Source organism: Lynx rufus, unplaced genomic scaffold, assembly GCF_022079265.1.
Source record: "Lynx rufus isolate CCGP_SWC_20201006 ecotype Redwood Valley unplaced genomic scaffold, mLynRuf1.p SCAF_3, whole genome shotgun sequence".
Classification (NCBI taxonomy): domain Eukaryota; kingdom Metazoa; phylum Chordata; class Mammalia; order Carnivora; family Felidae; genus Lynx; species Lynx rufus.
The window spans coordinates 158,885,305-158,907,263 of record NW_025814845.1 but is presented as its reverse complement, the minus strand read 5'-3'; the positions used below and the strand labels follow the sequence as shown (position 1 = coordinate 158,907,263).

At 42.9% G+C, this 21,959-nt stretch overlaps 1 protein-coding gene across 4 annotated transcripts in view; it reads right to left on the bottom strand.

The window, feature by feature from the left end:
• Positions 1-21,959, bottom strand: part of PLEKHA2 (pleckstrin homology domain containing A2) — a 69,869-nt gene that overhangs the window by 46,337 nt on the left and 1,573 nt on the right. The window contains exon 1 of one of the 4 annotated variants that reach the window (XM_047092451.1): positions 9,571-9,778. The exons of 1 other annotated variant lie outside the window; for it this stretch is intronic. The gene's annotated coding sequence lies outside the window, so the exon portion shown is untranslated. Of the gene's footprint in view, positions 1-9,123; positions 9,209-9,570; positions 9,779-21,959 lie in introns of those variants that run through there. 2 more of the 4 variants (XM_047092448.1, XM_047092449.1) reach the window with 2 other exon arrangements.

Sequence of the window (21,959 nt, the reverse complement as noted above, 5' to 3'; positions counted from 1 at the left end):
GGAGAAAAACACCCTGATGCACATGTACACACAGTCACCCCAAATTCCCCTCCTAAGACCAAGGCAAAGCTTTGTAATGTTCTCTCTCACAACATTTCTCCAATTATATGGTTTTAGCCCATTTTGTGACTCTCTAAAATCACTTGCTATCTTAAATTTCATTTGAATCCAAATTCTCTGGTGTAAACCTACAGGTAGGGGTAGTTTTAGAGGGTGCTTTATCCCAGTAGTTACCCCCAACCCATGTCCTGGGCCCCACACCCTGACAATGACTCTCTCCCCACCTCCTGGGACAACACGCCAAATATTCTTGCTGGGGTGCAGCACCGGATACCCCTGCCCCGGACTAGCCCTAGTAGCATAATGAAGCCTTTGCTCTAGTAGCATAATGAAACCTAGTACCTTCTGAGCCTTCACAACACAATGGTGACAAAAAGTATAGAATATTTGTAGAGGAAGGGACCTCAATTCCACTCCACTCAGTAGCCTCTTTCCAAAGCACGTCAAACCTCCCTAGAATTTTCCAATTTTTGGTGCAAAATTCAGAGCATAACAATGCTGGAATTTAAAAAAATTCACTCTGGCCAACCATTTTCACTTTTGCAAGCTTTTTCATGCCCCTATCCGCGTAATTGGCCTTTTAAAATTTTTAAATTATATCATAAACATGTTCCATGTTGCTACATAGTCTTTATAACAATTGCCTTTAATGGTTGCATAACATTACTGAACTGCATTTACTATAATTTACTTAACCATTTCTCTAGGATCAGACAGATTATACTCAATTTTCCATTATATAAATAATGTTAAAATTCTTATTTTCATGCTTTCTTTCTCCTTTTACATGGACACAGAATACATAATTTCCAAGCAATAATACGACTAGGTCATAGGTAATGATCTTTTAAAATTCTTGAGACCTATTACAAAGTTACTTCCTAAAAATATTTTCTGTTTACATAACAGTCAGCAATATATCGTTACCATCTCTAGAATTGTATATACATTGGATGTTCTCATTTTAAACTGTTGCTAGTTTTAAATATATAATGATGCCTAGTGAGGCTTAACATTTTTTTCACGTTTGCTTCCTGCTTCATCTTCCTTCCTAGACTTTGTTAAATGCAAATCAAAATTATGTGTACATACAATAGTGTGTTCTCTCTGTCTCTCTCTCACACACACACACACACACACACACACACACACACACAATCAAACCAAGTCAAAACATGCCCTCCCATAATCCAAATAACTGAATAATGCATTTTAATGAAAAGTAAAATAGAAAAGAGGCTGGGGTGCCTGGGTGGCTCAGTGGGTTAAGCATCAGACTCTTGATTTTGTCTCAGGTCATGGTCTCACAGTTCATGAGTTCAAGCCCTGCATCAGGCTCAGCACTGACAGTGCAGAGCCTGCTTGGGATTCTCACTCTACCTCTCTCTCTGCCCTTCCCCCACCCAAAGTAAATAAATGTTTTTTAAAAAAAGAGGAAAATTTTATATGATCCAGATTTCTTCAGTATACAAGTTCCTAAATATGCACTGCACTTGAAAATATGTTAAATATTTAATCTGTGGTAAAAGTGAGACTGAGCAAAAAGTGAACTGCATGGAGTTACCCATTGATCAGCAACAGAAAATGGGTTAATGTCAATTAAATCAAGATTGCTGGCCAACATTTGCAGTTGACCAAATGAAGCTCATTAGAAGATTCAAGTGCCTTCTACCTTTAGATGAGGTGAAGGGCACTGGGAGATATCTGTCTAAAATATCTCCTTGACTGACCATTTCAATGTCTTACTTTCCATTACTGGAGAATGTTTAATCCAAGAATAAAACTGTCCCCTACGAATTGAGGCAACTGACATCTTTATCAGGCTGATTAAAATAAGAGACAGCTGTGACCAACACCCTAAGGAAAAAGAACACACACCAATGGGAGACAGAAGCACTAGCGGGTTAAGAATGTAAAGAGAAGATTGCTGCTGGAAACAAACGTCATCTACTTGAAAAGATTTCTTAGGGCTCTTACACACCCAGGACAAGAGCATGAACTTTTGTGGAAGGCCATTTGGCAATATATAACAAAAGAGCTAAATATGTTCAGACCCTTTGACCCAGTGATTCTACTTCTAGGATTGGATCCAAATAAATAAAGATGCAAATAAAGATTAAAATTTGGGGGCACCTGGTGGCTCAGTCAGTTAAGTGTCTGGCTTTGGCTCAGGTCATGATCTCATGGTTCATGAGTTCGAGCCCCTTGTTGGGCTCTGTGCTGACAGCTCAGAGCCTGGAGGCTGCTTTGGATTCTGTGTCTCCCTCTCTCTCTGCACCCCCCACCCCGCTCACTCTGTCTCTCAAAAATAAACATTTTTTTTTAAATTTTTAAATAAAAAATAAACATTAAAAAAGATTAAAATATTTTAAATGACAGCTGTAATAGAATTTCTAATAACAACAAGTTGAAAATGCCCTGAATGTCCCAATGATTAGGGGATAATTAAATTAGGGGACATTCACATAAGGAAATGTTACAGAATCATTAAAAAAAACTATGTTTCCAAAGAATTTTAAATAAATCAGGGAGAAACTCATTATACCATAAATTTTTTAAATATATAATATGACTTAGAATATCATCTCGGGTTTGAGTTTCACGAGTTTCATGAGTTTGAGTCCCACGCTGTCAGGACACAGCCTGCTTGAGATTCTCCCCCTCTCTCTGCACCTCCCCTGCTCACACTCTCTCTGTCTCTCTCAAACTAAATAAATAAACTTGGGGGGAAAAAAGAATATGATCTCGATCCCCTAAATATTATTTTTGTATTTCTATATTTGGATAGAAAAAGACTGACATATAGACATCAAAATATTGGCAGTTCTTATCTATGGGTTATGGGTGAATTTTATTTACTTCTGTGTATTTTCCAAATCTTCCAAATATTCTACAGGGAATGTGTGCTCCCCTTTATTCAGCAGGTGGGAAAGCTATTTAACTGCACACATACCCTGACCTGAGTGTATAAATTTTGAAGCTGAGAATAAATTTGTCAAGTCTCCAGATTCCACAAACAAAGAAAACCTTGCCTCAATTATAGCTTTCTTGGGACCTTTTGGTGTTTCAAAGTCTTTTTTTTTTTTTTTTTAAAGTAAGCTCTACACCCAACATGGGGCTTAAACTCATGACTCTGAGATCAACAGTCACACCAACCAAGCCATCCAGGTGCCCCAAAGTATTAAATCTCATAAAGCACTATGCATCACAATTGCCCAAGAGCCAGGTACCTACCCAGAGGGCTTTGGCACTCTCCAAACTAGCTGGGTTTGGGTTTCTTACCTACTATTGCAACATCCTCTTAGAGAGGCTCATTCTTTCCCCTGCAGGTTTGGTTCCTTACTCTCTGGTCTCCACAAGAGAAGCCCCTGTCCTTAAGGCCCACTCAGTATTCACACCCACATGAGTAACTATATTCCTCTACTGCTATAGCACCTAAGCCACACCATGCCCAGTGCTCTGGGAAAATGAAGAAGGAACCCTGACAAAGACCCCTAGTGGAATTTTCCTTCTTGAAACTTAGAAGACAGGGCTGACATTTTTTAAATAAATGGCTAAATAGATGAAGAGATGGATAGATTTATGTTTAAAAGAAAAGATATAGGGGTGCCTGGGTGGCTTAGTCAGTTAAGCATCTGACTCTTGATTTCAACTCAGGTTGGTGAGACTGAGCCCCACACACCAAGGTCCACACTATCAGCAGTGAACCTGCTTGAGATTCTCTCTCCCACTCTCTCTGCCCCTTCCCCAATCTCTCTCTCAAATAAATAGATTAATTTAAAAAAAAACTTTAAAAAAAGCTATAGAGCTATCACATCATTAAAGCTGTAATTTGCTCTACTGGATGTCTTATTTTTAAGATCGCTAGTGCAATTTGGAGATACAGGAAAAAACAGAGTGAAGTAAGGGAGATTCATCTGCTTGACCATCCTGACACTTTCGAAGCACATAAAAAGGGACAGAAAGTGATAATAGAGATAAAAACCTCAAATAGTATCGTCCCCATTATGAAACGACCTCTGACAGTTCAAATATGAAAAAAAAAAAATCATCACTTTATTTTACAAATTTGGAGATTTTTTTTCACATCACTTTGCGTTGGCAGCACAGGGAAATTTCAGGGATTTTGCTCCCGAGAAAGTCAGGATGGTGTTTCTCAACATGTGGTGGGGCATATGCAGAACATCTCTTGTCTGATTACCCTGCTAGGTTGGAAGGTGGAGACAGCAGCGTCCCGGTGAGTGAGAGGGATACCAACAGGCAATTGCTAAACTCGACAGGAGAAAGTTTATCGGGAAATGACATCAGAGGTCTCAGGGGACTGTAATACAGCAGACAGGAACCAGAGTGAGGAGGTTATGAGCAGTCACTCCACTATGGCTGGAACGCGCGTGGGCCATCAGTACAGAGCTCACCTATGTTTAAATCTGCAGCACAGGTAAGTGTGTCCTGTGCAGCTTCACCAATGCCAAGGGCAGGGTAAAAACCAGGATAACAGCAAGACACAAGCAGGGCTGTTTCATCCTTGGGAATGGACCAAAAATTATAACTTAGGAAGTGTGGGAGCATCCATCTCCTCTTGTTAACTATCACTGCATTTTGAATGTATCCTAAGAACAAATTCCAAATAGTCTGAAGGCAGGAGAGTCATGTGAGAGAGAAGGGAATGTACTGAGAGCATGTTCCCAACAGAAGTGCGAAGTGAAAAAAGCAAACATCCACAGCAACAGAGGGGTAAGAAAACGTGCCCACGTGACACAGATAGCCCAAACCCTCCTGGACCCTATAACTTTAAGGGGAGAGCCAAAGACACTCAAGAAGGAATTTTTAAGGGGGAAATTTTCAGGGAAAAGGCTGGAGAAACTGAACATTGAGACACCGCAATCAAGATGCCAAAAGCAACAAAAACATTTTAAACAGTCATGACGTCTTTTAACAGCAACTTCATCTACGGTCAGAGAAAATGTGGCCGTTGCAGCCAGGAGGAAACGAAGGCCTTCCCGTGGCCCAAGGCTCCACCAGAGATCTCAGGCATAGGTAGGTGAGCAGCCACACCTGGTTTATAAGTTAGCCAATAAAAACGGAGATCTCCAACTTTCAGAAGTGTGGCAGTCCCCTCCCCCACCCACTTAGAAGACACAATTATTTCAGTTTTCACTGCAGGGTTTCCTAACAGGAATCGGGAGCTGAAATCTTCATTTAAAACTTGACCCGCTATTGGGGCGCCTGGGTGGCGTAGTCGGTTAAGCGTCCGACTTCAGCCAGGTCACGATCTCACGGTCCGTGAGTTCGAGCCCCGCGTCGGGCTCTGGGCTGATGGCTCAGAGCCTGGAGCCTGTTTCCGATGCTGTGTCTCCCTCTCTCTCTGCCCCTCCCCCGTTCATGCTCTGTCTCTCTCTGTCCCAAAAATAAATAAATGTTGAAAAAAAAAATTTTTAAACTTGACCCGCTAAAACACAGGCAGTAGAAAAATGAAAAGGCAACATCATTACTTCTGTCTACTAGCCTTTTTGCAAAGTGCCAGGGGAAACTGTAAATGGCCTCAGCCTGTCTAAAGAGAAGGTGGGGAGGAGGAGGGACTGGGTGTGGCTAAGAGGATGTGCAGGTGACAACGACCAGTACATTTGACTAAACTCTTTTACATTTGAGTGCATTTGACCAAACTCTTGCACGAAGGTGACCATTAAAAAGGGCATGCTGATTTCAGTTGTCCATCAATGTGGGAGAGTGAAGTGAAAGAGCACGTATTTTAGAGTCAGACAGACTCCACTGAACTCTTCTCCTCATCTGCAAAATGGAGAGAATCGCTTTACCTACTTCAAAGGCTGCCGTGAGGATTAAATAAAATAATGTGTGAAAGTGCTTAACAGGAGTTCTGGTAAAGAGTAAGCACTGCTTAAATGTTGTTATGATGCGTGTGCATGTGTGTGAAGTGCCTGACAAGTAGTATACGGTTACCATTACTACCGCAGAGCTGCTTATTACAGGGCAGGCAGCTGCACGGGCCGTCTCTACCCCTCCAATATCAACAAGCAAATGTCAAGAGAAAGGGATCCCCCTCAAAGAAAGGCATAAACCTCCCTTACTGTTCCCTCTACTCCAAGAACCATCGTAGTTTACATCTCTAAAATTCTGCAGGAGAATTTAAAGAAACAATCCAAGAGATCCACAGACTCCATCTTGGCCAGGCTACCCTGAAAGTTAACAACCCAAGCCCGCGAAGATCAGGTTCCAGGGAAGGGACTCCACCCTGCCTCCCCGCTCGGCCTACAGAAGCATCACAAGGGGGGAGAGAGAGCCCCTTTGCAAGTAGATAGCCAAATTTAAGTCCTAGCTGATGGGGCAGCGAATCCTGGCCCTTGCCCTTTAACTACAGTGTTTCTCAAGAGTGTAAGGACAAGTGGACCTAGCTTCCCACCCTCTTTATCTCAGCTGCCAGCCTCTGTGGGCAGAAAGGCACACCACAGGCCCAACGCTGAAAGCCTTTTGCCCACACTGGGCAGTGTTAGGAGCTCCTGCCTCAGCAGGCTGTGACCTCCACAGTGAAAGAGCTCGATTCAGCTTTTAATCCTCTCCAGTCACTTCAGTCAACAGAGAAGGGGCTTTCACAAAGGAGATAAAGTATAAAGCCTAAAAGGTTGGATGGGCTTCACAGCAGGGGCCAGGGGAGGGGAGAGGGGAGCAACCCAAGATTCGGAATAAAGGTCAATGGAGTCTTCCAGTTATGGTCCCGCTGCACCCGCTCCTGGAAGAGGAAGGAAGGGACCCCATCCCTCCCACCTCTCAGCAGCCCTATCTCCCCACCCTGTCCCATTCCCTGGCTCAGTGATGGGCTTATACTGGGCAGGGCTAGGATTCTCCTCTCCCCATAGGCTGTCACACTACAATATTTGCTCTGCTTCCTTCCTTTCCAAAGCCTAACAGATTAGATTGCAGGAGTCCAATCCAACTCACTAAGACAGATGGAAAACTGAAAGTAAGGCGACCGAGACTGCTCACAGTAGGAAGACAGAAGAGGTGGGGAAGTCCAGTGCACCAGCACCCGGACGCTCTTTTCCAAGCCCGGGACTACATGGGCCAGAATAAGCCACAGTAACTTCAGTGAATCAGAAGTATTTACTGCACTGTGGCGCACAGCAAGATCCAACTTGAGGCACTCCAGCCTTTTGACAGGGGCATCCCCCACCTGTCCACCGGCCTCATGAAGAGAGGAAATCAATGAAGTGCCAGCTGGGTGCACACAATGAAGACCATGCTCCTGCTGTTTGGAGCTACTTCACAGTGTTCCAGCACTTTTAGCAAACACCCAGCAAGCAAGCAGGAGGGCTGGCTGTTCGGGATGATATGACTGATACAACTAATACTTCTCCCGTCCCACTTTCACAGAAGCTCTCTAGAGGTAGGCACCAACCAAAACCTGCATGTCTCCAGGATTTATTTTAACGTTGCTAAAATACCGAGCGCAATATGGTTCGGCTCACTAGGATGACAAGATGCAGGCCCTACTTCCTTATACAGAAGAGAGAAGAAAGCACCGACAAGGGAAAAGACAGGCTTGCAAACTCTCTACCAAGGAGCAGCCGGTTTCCAAATCAAACCTAGGTGATTAATTACCCCCATCTGTGAGGTGAGCAGGGCTCCCATCATTAGCTAGCTGGAACACCACCAGGGGCGTCACAGACACCCTGTAGAAAGGCTTAGAAATAGGAGACAAGGTCTAAAGGCAACATCAGAGGAAACCCTCATGCGCCAGCTTGGTGAACCAAATCTCTACAGGATTGAGTTACTGCCACACTGTTCTTTTACCTTCCAACTGGACAGGTGCAAGCAATTCATGTACCTGCAGCCATTCATTCATCCATTCATTCATTCAACAAACATTTGGCTTAGCACCCAGGAGATGTCATACATTGGGCTGCCCAACGTATGGCAAAAGTCATTGTGTGTTCAACCGGCACACATGGAGAAGACAAGTATCTGAAATGAGGATGCTTTTTAAAAAGCCTCTTCTGGTTTCTCAAAGCACCCTGGATCTCTATTTTAGGCACTCATGTACAGCCTGTGTCCTCCATCAGACTGCAAGCTCCCTGAAGACAGAGGCTGGGTTTAGTTCCTGTCTTTCCTATCCTTACTATCCATTAAATGTCAACTGAGTGCAACCGTGAAACAGAACACAAACACTTCTATTCTTTCAAGACTTTTGGCTTTACTGTTTCTGAAGGCTTTGACACCAAAGAAAAACGATGAAGCTCCAGAAAGGAGGGAGAAGGGGGCTGACTTAGATATATTAGGAACAGGAGTACAATTTTGGAACTTCAGCCCCAGTGCAAACCACCACTCAGCGGGCTGAGGTGCCTCCAAGAGCCACAGCTGGTGTCCTGGTAAAATGCTTTCCCCTCCCTCTTTCTGCTGTTTACTCTCCTCTGAAAAAAAAAAAAAAAAAAACCCATTTGGAGTCCTAAAGAAAGCAAAGAGGAGGAACGGGAGACGGAGTTAGAGGGGGGAGATTCGGCTTGAACCCAAACTCGCTAAGAAGGAAGGAAACTTTCAGGCAAAAGGCTGGGGGTGTGGGGGAGGGCTGGCCTGGGGGAGGAGATGTGTAAGGCCCAAGTGGAGATGGCCCTGCCGCGCCTCCTCTCTGGAGGTGCCTGTACACTTTTCCTTCCTGCACGGCCTCTTTTTTCCCTTTCCTCCTCCTTTATCTGTTTTTTTTTTCTTTTGGTTTGGGGTTTTGTTATTTTTTTGTTGTTAATTTGATGAAGTAACAGTCTTCAGAACTAGAGCAGAAAAGGGAAGCGTGTAAGGTGAGGAAGAAGTTAGTGAAAGACAGAGACAGCTCTCTCGAGGGTGCTTTCCCAATCTGGCACCGAACTTGGATCTTAGGACAGTTTTCCTTCAAGTCACCCCCACAGCCTGGAGTTCCAGAAGCCCGAGGGCCCGAGCTGGACCCAGTGGAAAGGAAGGGATCTCCCTAGGGGAGCACTGTAGGCCTGTCACGTAATAAGGTAATAGGGGAAGAGAAAAATGAGGATCCTTGGCCCAGTCCGAGCCCACGGGACTTGCCTGGGACGTTCTCCGCTTTCCTCCCCTACCCGCAGCCCGGGCAGTCGTTGCGAGGCCGGTGCTCCAGCGCCAGACCCGCAGAGAAGTTTCGCCGCTGCAAACGTGAGAAAATGCAGCTCAGCAGAACACCCGCCCCCACCCCCCTCCGCGCGGCCCCACCCCCGCAGCCCGACCCCTGGCGGTGGCGACCTTGGCCACCCCGGGTGCTCCAGAAAAATGGAGGAGGGGCTGCCCTCAGGGGTTTCCCGGGGGCTGCCGGAGGCGCCCACGGGCCACGGCGACCTTTCCCTTCGCCGTCAGCCACCAGGACAGGAGCACCCAGCCCCCGCCTGCGCGCCCTCGGCGCCCCCGCCCGCGTTCCTGCTCCCCATGCGCCGCAGCCCCGCCGGCCCCCGCGCGCCCCTCTGCGCCTCTCTGCTCCCGGACCCGCCAGGGCGCCCCACTTACCCCGCCGTGCGGCGGCCGGGGCTCGGGCAGGGTGGTTTACATCGGGGTGGGACGCGCCGCTCCGGCCGGCCGGGCCGTCGCTCTCGGGGGATTTCTTTATCTCGCTGCCAAACTCTCGGTGCCTCTCGCTCCTCTCGCTCTTCTCCCCCCACCCCCACCCCTCCTTCTCTCTTGTCTCTCGGCTCTTTTTTCCGGGTTAATTACGTTTCGCATTAAAGCAAAACCCAGCCCCGGATGTGAGTACAATGCTCCGCCGAGCCCGCCGGGGGAGGAGAGGGGTGCCGGGGCGCCGTGGGGTGGGAGGGGGCGCGGCCGGGCGCCGCGGGCTGCGCGGAGGAGGCGGGGGCGGGGCGCCCGGGAGGCTGCCCTGGTGGCCGCGCGCCAGGGGCGGGCCGGGACCACCTAGCCGGGGTCGGCGGCCGCGCAGGTGGGACCCGGGCCGCGGAGACGGCCGCGCGGAGGAGGACTGCCTCCGACGCCGAGCCCCGGGCAGCAGGTGTCCGGAGCCGAAAGGGGGCCCGGGGCTGAGGGCATCCTTGAAGGAGGGAGGCGAGCCGCAGCGCGGGCTCCCTCTTGAACCCGGTTTCTTCTTCCCAGAGCCCCACCCCGCGACTTCAGCCGGGCCTCCCTCGGATCGGGAGCCCTTAGCCTTTCTGGGGCCTCAGGGTGAAAGTTTAGGGTTGGGGTGAGAAGAAGAAGCGATTCTCCTGGATTGTCATGAATGTGCCGGAAGAGCCCAGTGGCACCGGACGTTTTTAACGAGGGGTATGGGGACTTTATCAGAGTGTGACGACGCAAAGTCGCCTTTCCTGCCCTCAGAGCGGGAGGGTGCTCTGGGAAGAAAAAAAAAAAAAAGGAAAATAGACAAGCATGCGTTAAGTAAATAATGCCAAGGGGAACCTAAGAAAATTAGGTGTGCCGGTGCAGCCCCTGAATTATCTCACTTGGTCCACACGGCAACCCTATGGATCTCAATCCCGTTCACGATGAGGAAACCGAGACTCAGAGACGTTAAGTAATCTGCCCTGGGTCCCACAGTCTATCAGTGGCAGGTCTGTCAGGTTCTGACGCCGGCCTCCCACAAGGGGAGATCATTTACATATACAGAAAGTGAGGCGCAAGACATCGGAAACATGGACACGTAGTGGATTCACCCTTGGGATGGAGGACGGGGAGATGCTGCTTCTGGGATTCTGATGCGGGCGTGTTGAGGCTTTGAGGGAGAAGCGGACAAAGGAACAGCCTCAAGAGGCTCGGGCACAGGGACTGGCTGTGCGGGAGGGATGGAAAGGCTGGTCCACATCCCACTGATACGGGGGAAAGGCATGCTGAAAAGTCTCCAGGAGCTGAGGCAACAAAGCCTGGGAGCAGGGGACCTGGAGCCGGAGGAAGGTAGCAGCACACACCCCGAAAGCACCAGTGATGAAACCACACAAGTTTCCTCTTCCATTTTGATTGCCAAAGCAAAAATGAGCTGCCTGCTCTCTCAGGTGTGAAGAAAGAAGGAAAGAAAAAGAAAGAAAGAAAGAAAGAAAGAAAGAAAGAAAGAAAGAAAGAAAGACAAAGAAAAAGAAACAGAAAAAGAAAGAAAGAGAAAGAAAGAAAGAAAAGAAAGAAAAAGAAAGAGAAAGAGAATGAAAGAAAAGAAGAAAGAGAAACAAAGAAAAAGAAACAAAGAAAAAGAAGAAAGAAAGAAAGAAAGAAAGAAAGAAAGAAAGACAAAGAAAAAGAAACAGAAAAAGAAAGAGAAAGAAAGAAAAAGAAAAAGAAAGAGAAAGAGAATGAAAGAAAGAAAAGAAGAAAGAAAGAAAGAGAAACAAAGAAAAAGAAACAAAGAAAAAGAAGAAAGAAAGAAAGAAAGAAAGAAAGAAAAAGAAAGAAAAGAAGAAAGAAAAAGAAAGAAAGAAAGAGAATGAAAGAAAGAAAAGAAAGGAAGAGAAAGAAAGAAAGAAAGAAAGAAAGAAAGAAAGAAAGAAAGAAAGAAAGAAAAAGACTTTTTGCATTAGAGCATTTTGCTTCGAATGAGGAAGGGGGGACACAAGGAAAAAAACATTTCCTTTGAAATAAATATATCAACATCCATTTTTTTCTGCTCGTGAAGATTTTTGCTACTCATAGGTTTCAGGCAGCATAGCGTCTTAAGGAGCATGTTCTCTGGAACCAGATGGACTGGGTTTGAATCCCAGCTCTGCCACTTAGTAGCTTTGATCCCTGGGCAAATGACATTTCTGTGCCTCAGTTCCTATCTGGGTCGTTATGAAAAGTAAATTGAGTTAACTTTTGTACTGTTTAGATTACTGTGGTACATGAAGTAGGTGTTATGTAAATGTTTTTTCATTTAAAAATTAGATTATGGTTTTCATTGTGAAAAGTAACAAAATTCCACCCAGCGCCAAGCAAATCTGACTGGAACTGACGGTTTCCAGTATGAGCAATGAGGTAAAAGTCTCAGATTCCATGGTATGGTTCATATTAAAACCCATAAAACTCTACTCCCCATGGGGCCTGCCTGAGTCACTCAATCACAGAGCCGCAAATATTTTCTGTGCACTACTGTATTGGATGCCTGGTAAGCAAAGGAAGCCAAAGGCCTTGGGTCTCATTAGAAGGATACAAGTGTCACTTGAAGGCTGAGGCAGCCTCGTATCCCTCATGGAAGTGCCATGAAAATGGCACAGAGAATAAGTACAGTCAGTCTTTAGAGGAACAAGACATCTGGGGGGAGAGGTAAAAAGGGGACTTGTATCAAAAAGGAGATGGACTTTGAAATGAGCCTGAGAAGACGGGTACAATTTACTGGACAGGAGCAAGAATACACTGGACTAGAACGAGGGTCATCAATGTACTTTGGGTGATGCTCGTATTTCACTGGGAGCCAGCCCCATTTACCACCACTTTTGCCCCTGGCCAAAACCTGGCCCCAGTTAGACTACAATTTCTGCCCCGATTCCACTCCCTTATTCCTAGATTTCTGGGTGCTTTCTCAATGGACACCCCCACCTCCTCCTGTAGTGGGCACCACAGAGCAGGTGTCAGTTGAATCTGTGCCCTGCTGTGGCCCCTTTGCCATCTCTTGACCTGGACATTTAAAGAATACTTCCATTACCTGATTTTATTCGTGTTTCTTCAGTGCAATAAATAGTCCTGATGTCTGAAAATGTAACCGCCTGTGGGGAAAGGAATGTCAAAAAAAGGACCTTTCGCATCAGCTATTTCAGTCCCCTCATTGTGTCAGCAAGATGAGTTTCAACAATTTGCTCAAGGTTTTGCAGATAATTAGAGGCAGAGTTGGTTCTAGAACCCAGGGTTGACTACCCCCAGAATCTTCTATTATTGGTATAGAATATTCATGGTATATTCCATGAAGATGGAGACTTCTGGCCCAGAACCCAAGAATCTATAAACAGTACACTTGTACTCTAGCCATTTATTTATGCATTTTCTATTTCTTTTCAATATTAATAGCTGGGTAACTAGATGGCCTAATAACCTTCAGTGGTAAGCCAGCACACCCTCTGGGCAAATGCATTGTTTTCTGTCCTTAAAGATACACATTATATAAGGTACCAGGCTGCAGCCAGGGCCCATTAGTTCCATTGGGGAAAGTGTGAGACTCAAAAAGCCAAGGTCATTGGTTGATCCTGGTTCAGGCCAGTTAATTTTGCACAGAGATAAATTTCTCCAAGGCCATTACAACTCTCATGCTAACTGGACATTTCATAAATAGTTACTATTAGTTTAGCGAAGTACCATCCATTTCCAAAAAGATTATTCAAACTAACTGTTGTCCTCTTCAGTCCTATTCATTCAACAAACAATTATCTGAACCTATTACCATTTTTCCTCCCACCGTGTATCTTGCATTTACTTATTATTCAGGTACTTGCTAAATGCTAATTGTTTTACTTGGATTATCTCACTTAAGTCTTAACTGGGAGCAAGGTCCTATTGTGTTCTCAGAGATAAGATGACTAAGGCATAGAAACCCAGACTAGATACAAACCTGTGCGGCCTGAAGCCAGAGCCTGCCCTCTTAACCACTGAGCTTGTGAAGGGTACAGAAAGACATAACACAAGACTCTTCCCAACCACATTGTTGATAACTGTCAACATTTAGAATCTCCATTCCATTTCACCTAGCAATTTCATGTCCAAAGATATGTGCTATTGAAAGTCATCTGGAGACATATACAGTATATAGGGAGTATATGTGTATGTGTCCATATGCCGTGTATACATATGAAATATATACATACATACTCACTGCAGTATTGTTCATAATGTTGATAATTGGAAATCACCCTCATGCTCATCAACACGGATTGAACAGGTAAATACTGGTACATCCATACAATCCCATGCTATGCAGCTGTTAAAAAAGAATGAGGTGTACCTCTTTATAAAACATATGAAAAATGCTAAATATTTTAAGTGGAAAAAAGGTACAGAGCTGTCTGTATGGTATAGTCCTATTTCTGTAAATAAAAATTACACATGTTTATTATATGAAGAAAGTGTAGAAGACTACATTCCAAACTGTTAACCACAGTTCTCTTAGGGTGGGGGAGGAGGGATTATAATAGTGTATCTCACTTTCTAAGAGATGTAGTTCTGTAATGTTTAATTTTTTGCAATAAGCATGCATACATTTGATTGTCAAAAAAAAACCAAATAATGATTTAAGACTTTAATAAAAAAAATTTTTTAAAGCTCTATGAGAAAGTATATTGTAGCCCTCAAGGAACCCATCCTTAAAGTTGGGAGGAGGGGCACTTGGGTGGCTCAGGTCATGATCTCGAAGTTCATGAGTTTGAGCCCCACATTGGGCTCTGTGCTGACATCTCAGAGCTTGGAGCCTGCTTCGGATTCTGTGTCTCCCTCTCCCTCTGCCCCTCCCCTGCTCACGGTCTGTCTCTCTCTCTCAATAATAAATAAATGTTAAAAAAAAAAAAGTTGGGAGGAAATATACAGAAATATACAGAAATAAGGAGGGAATATACAAGGAGACAGTACAACATATACAGAAATAACTATTATAAAAGCCAGAAACTTGTATACACAGATTGACGAGGGGAGATAAAATTCTGTGGGAAAAATCACAACCAGCTGGGGTTGAGAGGTGCGGGAGAAAATGCATAAAGGAGATGGCAGTATGGAAGGATGTTGAAGGGAAAGGAAGACATAGAAGGTGCAGAGGGGCTGAGAACAGGTGGGCCCCAGGTAAAGACTGCATCAAGGGCAAGGCACAGAAGCAAGAATGCATGGGATCAATTTGGAGAAGTATGGGTAGTCCAGTTCAGCTGGAGCACAGTAGGGAGATGAAGCATTTTCATGGGAAACAAAATGGGAAAGAAAAGTAGCTGGAGGGTCTTCATTGCTAAACCAATGAGTTGTATTTATTATTTTAGGCATCAAGAGTCCCTGAAGGTTTTTGAGCCAGGAAATGACACAATTAGCAGTGAATAAGCAGCAATTTCATAGTGACTGGGTAGTCACTGGACTCTAGCGCCAGGATTTGCCTCCTGACTGTCACTAATTAGCTGCAAAGGCATGACCAGTTATTTTACTTCTCTGTGTTTCCATAAAATGGGGAAGGTGGTCATAATAGATAACCTATCTCATACCATTGTTGTTGAGATTGAGTGAGTTAATGTTTCTAAGGTACATAGCAAGCGCTGAGTTTGTCTGTTACACTTAAAAAATCAGTATGGTACCTTTGGATTAAGATCTTTGCATTTCATTTTGAAACTTTTATTACAAAGAGCTGACATTATATGGTAAATTATTAACTATTCCTTCTTTTCCCTTTCACAGGATTAGAGATTATTAATCTCATTTTACAGATGGAAGAATTCAGGTTTTAAGGAGAAAGATGAACCCTGCCCAGCACCCAGGGTTATCTCTTAGCTCAAACTCTCAGAACCTGGAGAATAGGAGAAATGGGCAATGGAAGAAGCTTTGGCAATTTCTGTTTATAGGATAAGGGAAACAACAGTAAAGGGCGGTAATAAAGTAAATTCAAAAAAGATAAAACTTTGGTGGAACACTTAAAAGTTTGTATATAAAATTAAACTTGTAAAATATAAATATATAAATACTGAATTATGTGTCCCCCTCCACCACCACCAAAAAATCATATGTTGAAGACCTGACAATGTGATTGTGTTTGGAGACAGTGCTTCTAGCAGGTAATTAAGGTTAAATGAGGTCATAAGGGTGAGGCCCGAATCCTATAGACTGGTCACCTTATAAGAAGAAGAGATCTCTCTGTGTGCACCAAAGAAAGGCCATGTGAACACACAGCATGGAAACGACCATTTGCAAGCCAGGAGGAGAGTTCTCTCCAGAACACAAACATGCTGGCCAACTGATCTCAGACTTCAGCCTCCAGAACTGGGAGAAAATACATTTCTGTTGTTTAAGCCATCCAGTCTGTAGTATTTTTGTTTCACATATGTATCCATACATATATACATGCAATGCATACATACACAGGCCAAAAGGGCTATTTCCTAGTAACAAAGTTGGGAAAATATTGCTATACAGCTAAATCTGACACTAATAAACCTCAAAACTGATTGCACATCCTCTCCCCAGAAATAACAGTCTTCTGGCCAAATGCACCATTCCTATTGATTCATGCTGATGGCATTGTTTTTCTGTCAGTTTGAATAAGTGCAGTGCCCTGCTGGGATTCCTGCATCCCTAGAGATGCCCTGTGATTATATGGGAGGAATTGGACCCATAGAATCAGAAAGAGAGAATGAATAGATACGTTAGCTTTGTATCCATGACCATATTTAACACTACAGTTAACTTTATATTTGCTTAGACCAGTTACATAATTCATTTCCTCGACAATGAGCCTATGGAGGGGCTGCTATTAGCAAATACTTATGGGTGAATATAGTCAAAGTCATTAACTGGAATAAACTTTATCCAGTTTATTCCAAGAGATGCCTATGGTAGTCAGTGAAGTGGGCAGACTTTTATATCAGTGGTTCTTAACACAAGCTGGTTATTACAAAACAACAAGAAAGCACAAAGGATATTTGAACGTGAATTTATGTCCTTCCATTATTTTGTTAATAGGAAATATATACACACAGTACAAAGTTCAGAAGGTACAAAAGAGTAAGTATGAACAAATATTTCTTCTGCTCATGTGCCCCAAACACTACTCTCCTCTCCAGAGATAACCAGTGTGTGTGTGTGTTTAATAATAAAAAAAATTCAGTTTTGCAGGGATATACTAAAAGTGTTAAAAGTAATTATCTGAGTTAGGTTTACAGGTGATTTTTAAAAAGTTTTGTATTGGTGAATTTTCCAAGTATTCTTTAATAAGCCCATAGTATTTTGTTATTAGAAAAAATATTAGGTTTAAAAGTAGATAAATATATTTTAATTTAAAAGTACCTAGAGGGGCACCTGGGTGGCTCAGTTGGTTGATTTTGGCTCAGGTCATGATCTCATGGTTTGTGAGTTCAAGCCCCGCATCAGGATCTGCGCTGACAGCACAGATCTACCTGCTCACTCTCTCTCTCAAAATAAATAAATAAACATTTTAAAAAAATAAATAAAATTACCTCAGAGATCTCATAGCTGCTTTGTGACTTAAAAACCATACAACTGAGATGCCTGGGTGGCTTTGTTGGTCAAGCATCTGACTCTTGATTTCAGCTCAGATCATGATCTCACTGTTGGTGAGATGGAGCCCTGAGTTAGGCTCCACACTGATAGCACAGAGCCTGCTTGGGAGTCTCTCTCTCCCTCTCTCTCTCTGCATCTCCCCTGCTCACACTCTCTCTCTCTCTCTCTCTCTCTCTCAAAATAAATAAATAAATTTTTAAAAACTAAAAAGTAAATCAAAAGAAAAAAACCATAGAACTAACTTTATCCTCAAATTAAAAATACTTGTCAGTCTGTGGATACATTTTTCAAAAGCATTGTAGCCAATTTTATTCCATTCACATTAAAATTCCTGCCTCTGGAAAAGATATACAGAAACTGATTACCAACCTGAACCCTGAGATCTAGTGAAACTCATTATGATTCACTGGAAACAGGTAATTTGCTCAAGGGTCTTCTTCCAAATTTCATCATAGTATCTATGATGACTTCACATGTCTATCAAACTATATTAAAACTAAGTATAACACTAGGCTGGAGAATTAAGCCTGGTCCAGCCTAACTTCTTTATTTAGTAATTAAATAATAACAAGCCAAATTTATCCTTACACCTAATACTTAATGATGCTGTGAATGTTCTAATTAGATAAATAGTCAAATGCACCTTCCAGCATCTGATGACAAAAGATGTCACAGTCTTGCTGAAAAGACATATAGGGGATTTGGCACTGATCTGGAGGTTACCCTTCTGGCAACTTGAGTCTCCAGAGTGGAATTCCAAACACAGAAAGCAAGAGGGAAGGGGCCTCTTTGTAGCCAAAGTCCCTGTATTAAGGAGAGCCTTTCTTAGCCTTGCTTACTAAAGGTTCAGTTATGTGGTTTTCTAGTCCTCAGAAGATTAGAAACAGCAGGAGAAAGGAGACAATATTAGAGACGGAGGAGGAGCAGGATGGAGAAGGAAATTATTTTATTCCGTTCATTCCTATGTCTGTAAATGGATTAGCTGACAACAAAGGAGGGGAAAGAAAAGTTAAGAATTCCCAGAAGTTGGGGTGCCTGGGTGGCTCAGTCAGTTAAGTGTCTGACTTCAGCTCAGGTCATGATCTCATAGTTCACGGGTTTGAGCCCATTCTGTGTCTCCGTCTCTCTCTGCCCCTCCCCACTCATGCTCTGTCTCTCCGTCTCTCTCAAAAATGAATAGACATTAAGAAAAAAAAAAAAGAATTCCCAGAAGTTATATGTGCTCAAGACAATCTTTGTCATTCCTGGTGATGACCTTGGGGTAGGAAAAGGTAGTTAAACTGTGATCAGCGCCTTTATTTTAGGTGGAAAGTTCCATGTAGTTTTGCTGGTAGGAGTGGTGGCCTGTGGGGAGCAGACCACCTCTGAGGGAGGTGGTTAAGAGCAGGCAGGATTCACTCATACCCTCTTACTTTTTTAAATGTTGTATCATGTGTATTATGTATCTTTTGTTTAATAATACAAAATTTTTAAAAATATTTAATGCCCATACAAAAAACTTTACAAGTAAAAAGTTGGTGAAAATAAAATTGCAAAAATTAAAAATACTGAACATTTTAAGCCATAAAACTCCTAGAAGAAAACATAATAAGTAAGCTCTTTGGCACTACTGTTGGCAATGATGTTTTTAGATTTGACATCAAAAGCAAAACAAAACCAAACAAACAAACAAACAAGTGGGACTACATCAAACTAAAAAGCTTCTTCACAGCAAAAGAAACAATCAAGAAAATGAAAAGGCAACCTCCTGAATGTGCGAACATATTTGCTAATCATGTATATTTTAAATGTTTATTTATTTTGAGAGAGAGTGTGTGGGCATGAATGAGCATGAGCAGGGGAGGGGCAGAGAGACAGAGAGAGAGACAGAGAGACAGAGAGAGAGAGAGGGTAAGAATCCCAAGCAGGCTCCACACTGTCAGGGCAGAGCCCAGTCAGGGTTCAATACCATGAACCTGACCCAAAATCAAGAGTCGGACTCTTAACCAATTAAGCCACCTAGGTGCCACAACTAATCACGTATTTGATAAGGAGTTAATATCCAAAATATAGAAAGAACTCACACAACTCAATAGCAAAACCAAAAGCCTGATTAAAAATTAAACATTTTTATAAAAATAACATACAAATAACCAAGAGGTATATGAAAAGATGCTCAACATCATTCATCAGCAGGGAAATGCAAAACAAAACCACAATGAGATATCACCTCACATCTATCAGAATGGCTATTATCAAAAAGACAAAAGATAACAATTGTTGGCAAGGATGTGGAGAAAAGGGAAACTTGGTGCACTCTTAGTGGAAATGTAAATTAGGGCAGCCACTATGGAAAACAGTGTGGAGGTTCCTCAAAAAATTAAAAATAGAAATACCATATGATCCAGTATTCCATTTCTGAGAATATATTCAAAGGAAGCAAAATCACGACCTCAGAGGGTTATCTGCATGAGCTAGCCCACGTTCATTGTAACATTGTTCACAATAGCCAAGAAATGGAAATAACCTGAATGTCCAATGATGGATAAATAGATGAAGAAAATGTGATATATATACGTACGCATATATATTGTAATACACACACACACACACATGCATATGGTGGTTGCCAGAGACAGAGTAGTTGGGGTAGGAGGAAACAGGTGAAGATGGTCAAAAGGTACAAACTTCCAGTTATAAATAAGTTCTGGGAATATAATATATAGCATGGTGCCTAGAGCTAAACTAACAACACTGTATTGTATATTTGAAACTTGCCAGAAGAGTAGATCTTAAAATTTCTCATCACAGAAAAATTTGTAGCTGCATGAGGTGATGGATGTTGACTAAATGTATTGTGGTTACCGTAATATATATCCCTCTTGACCCTAGATTAACAGAGGCACCACTACTCACGAAGCCCACACACTGGTTAAGCACACTTTCACATATTGTGGCTGGCAGTACTCCATTTGTGGTGAACTAACATTTAGTTTTTAGTTCTGATATGAAAAGCAGTGCTCCATTGCCCTCCTACCTCAACTGCTACCATTCCTAGCCCATAGTTTCCCACATGTGCGTTTCCTCTGTCATCGGGGCACATGGCTGCTCCCATTCATTTTTCTGTCTTCCTTTTAAAAAGCAAGGTTTTGGTACTTGGAGAAACTCCAGGACCTCAGCTGGTGTTCGAGAAAGTCACTCTCCTATAACAGGGCGCACAGAGGGTTGGTTAGATCATTTCAATCAGTTACCATAAAATGCTGCTGTGGTTCCTCTATACTCAGAAGGTGAGAAGCAAGCAGTGCAGAAGTCTGTTGAAGACAGCTCGTAATTATATGTTACTGAGTGCGCCATGAGTCAAATCATGGCCACTGAAACGTAACTTCGTATTCTTGAAATAGTTCAGCCGTGAGGTCGAGGGGCTGGTTTATTTCTGGTTTCTCCAATTTAAGCCCGTGTGCATGACCCTATGACTACCACTCAGTTCAGAGTAGATGAGCAGCACAGTGAGGTACACAGAACTTTGGACAACGGCGCCCCTGAAACAGCAGGTAGAATGGTGCCTGTGATTTTTGTTGTTCAAAGTTGTAAAGGATCTGGAAATGTAACTACTATATTTTGAGCGGACGTGTTAGTAAGAAAATGATATAAAGCAGACGTCTTCAAACTTTTCTTCCCTTACACCCCCTAAAAATGCTGAAAACTACATATCCCTTCACACATTTTAAGTTGATATCTATAGCTTTTCGTGGTTTGAGTGCTGGCAGGGGATGTAGTCTGTAGATTGTTTTCATCGAATGTTTTAAAATAAAACTGTTATATCACTCTTTTCAATGCACCCAATAGAATCTAAGCACCATAGTAATTTGACACCATCACTCTTTTTTCAAAATGAACACGAACTTCCTTAACAGAAATGTTAAGTCATTCCCTTCCCTCCACGAACTGTATCTTCATTCCACTTCCGTTAAAGATTTGCATCCAAATATTTTTATGACATCTTTTATTACTTGAATATCTATCCTTTGGACATCTTTTACTGATTACCCTATCATCTTTTTTGAAACAAATATGCATGTGTAAATTGATTTTACAATTTCAAAAAATATCCTGTGACCATAAGGTATTAAAACATTTCCTGAGACGAAGCCATTGTTACCATCATCAGTAACATGATAAATATGTATTTTATTGATCATTAAACATAAAACAGTAAAATATTGAAAATTATTCTCCTCGTAAGAATTATCTCTCCTAATGGATGAGGATGGGTTTTTACCTATATGGATTTGAATATATTTACATACATATGTAATTAGTTCAAATATCCATCAATTAATATTACTTATTGCAAGAATGAACAGGCCTAGCACCAATATTTTCCCACATCGCATTTTTATGAATGTAAACATTGAGAAACCTTGTTCACTTGAATAAGTAGATGGGGCCACAAGGAGCTTTGTCATGACAATGTCCAGGGCTGACAAGAAGAAAGGAAGATAGGGACATATTTCTAGGCTTATGGCTTCAGAGGCACACCTGGAATGACTGGCTTGCTCATGAATACAGACCCTATATGAAGATCCGTGGCCAGTCCACCTTTGCCAGGGAACTTGAGATTTGTTTTTCAGCAGGGCCAAATCTGGCAGTGTCATTCAATTCTTTGGATTCCTTCACCTTATCGGTCAGATATCACTTAGAAACTTTCCTTCAATAATTATTCTATGGGGGGAGGTTGTGCCTGTATAAGGGCAAGGGGT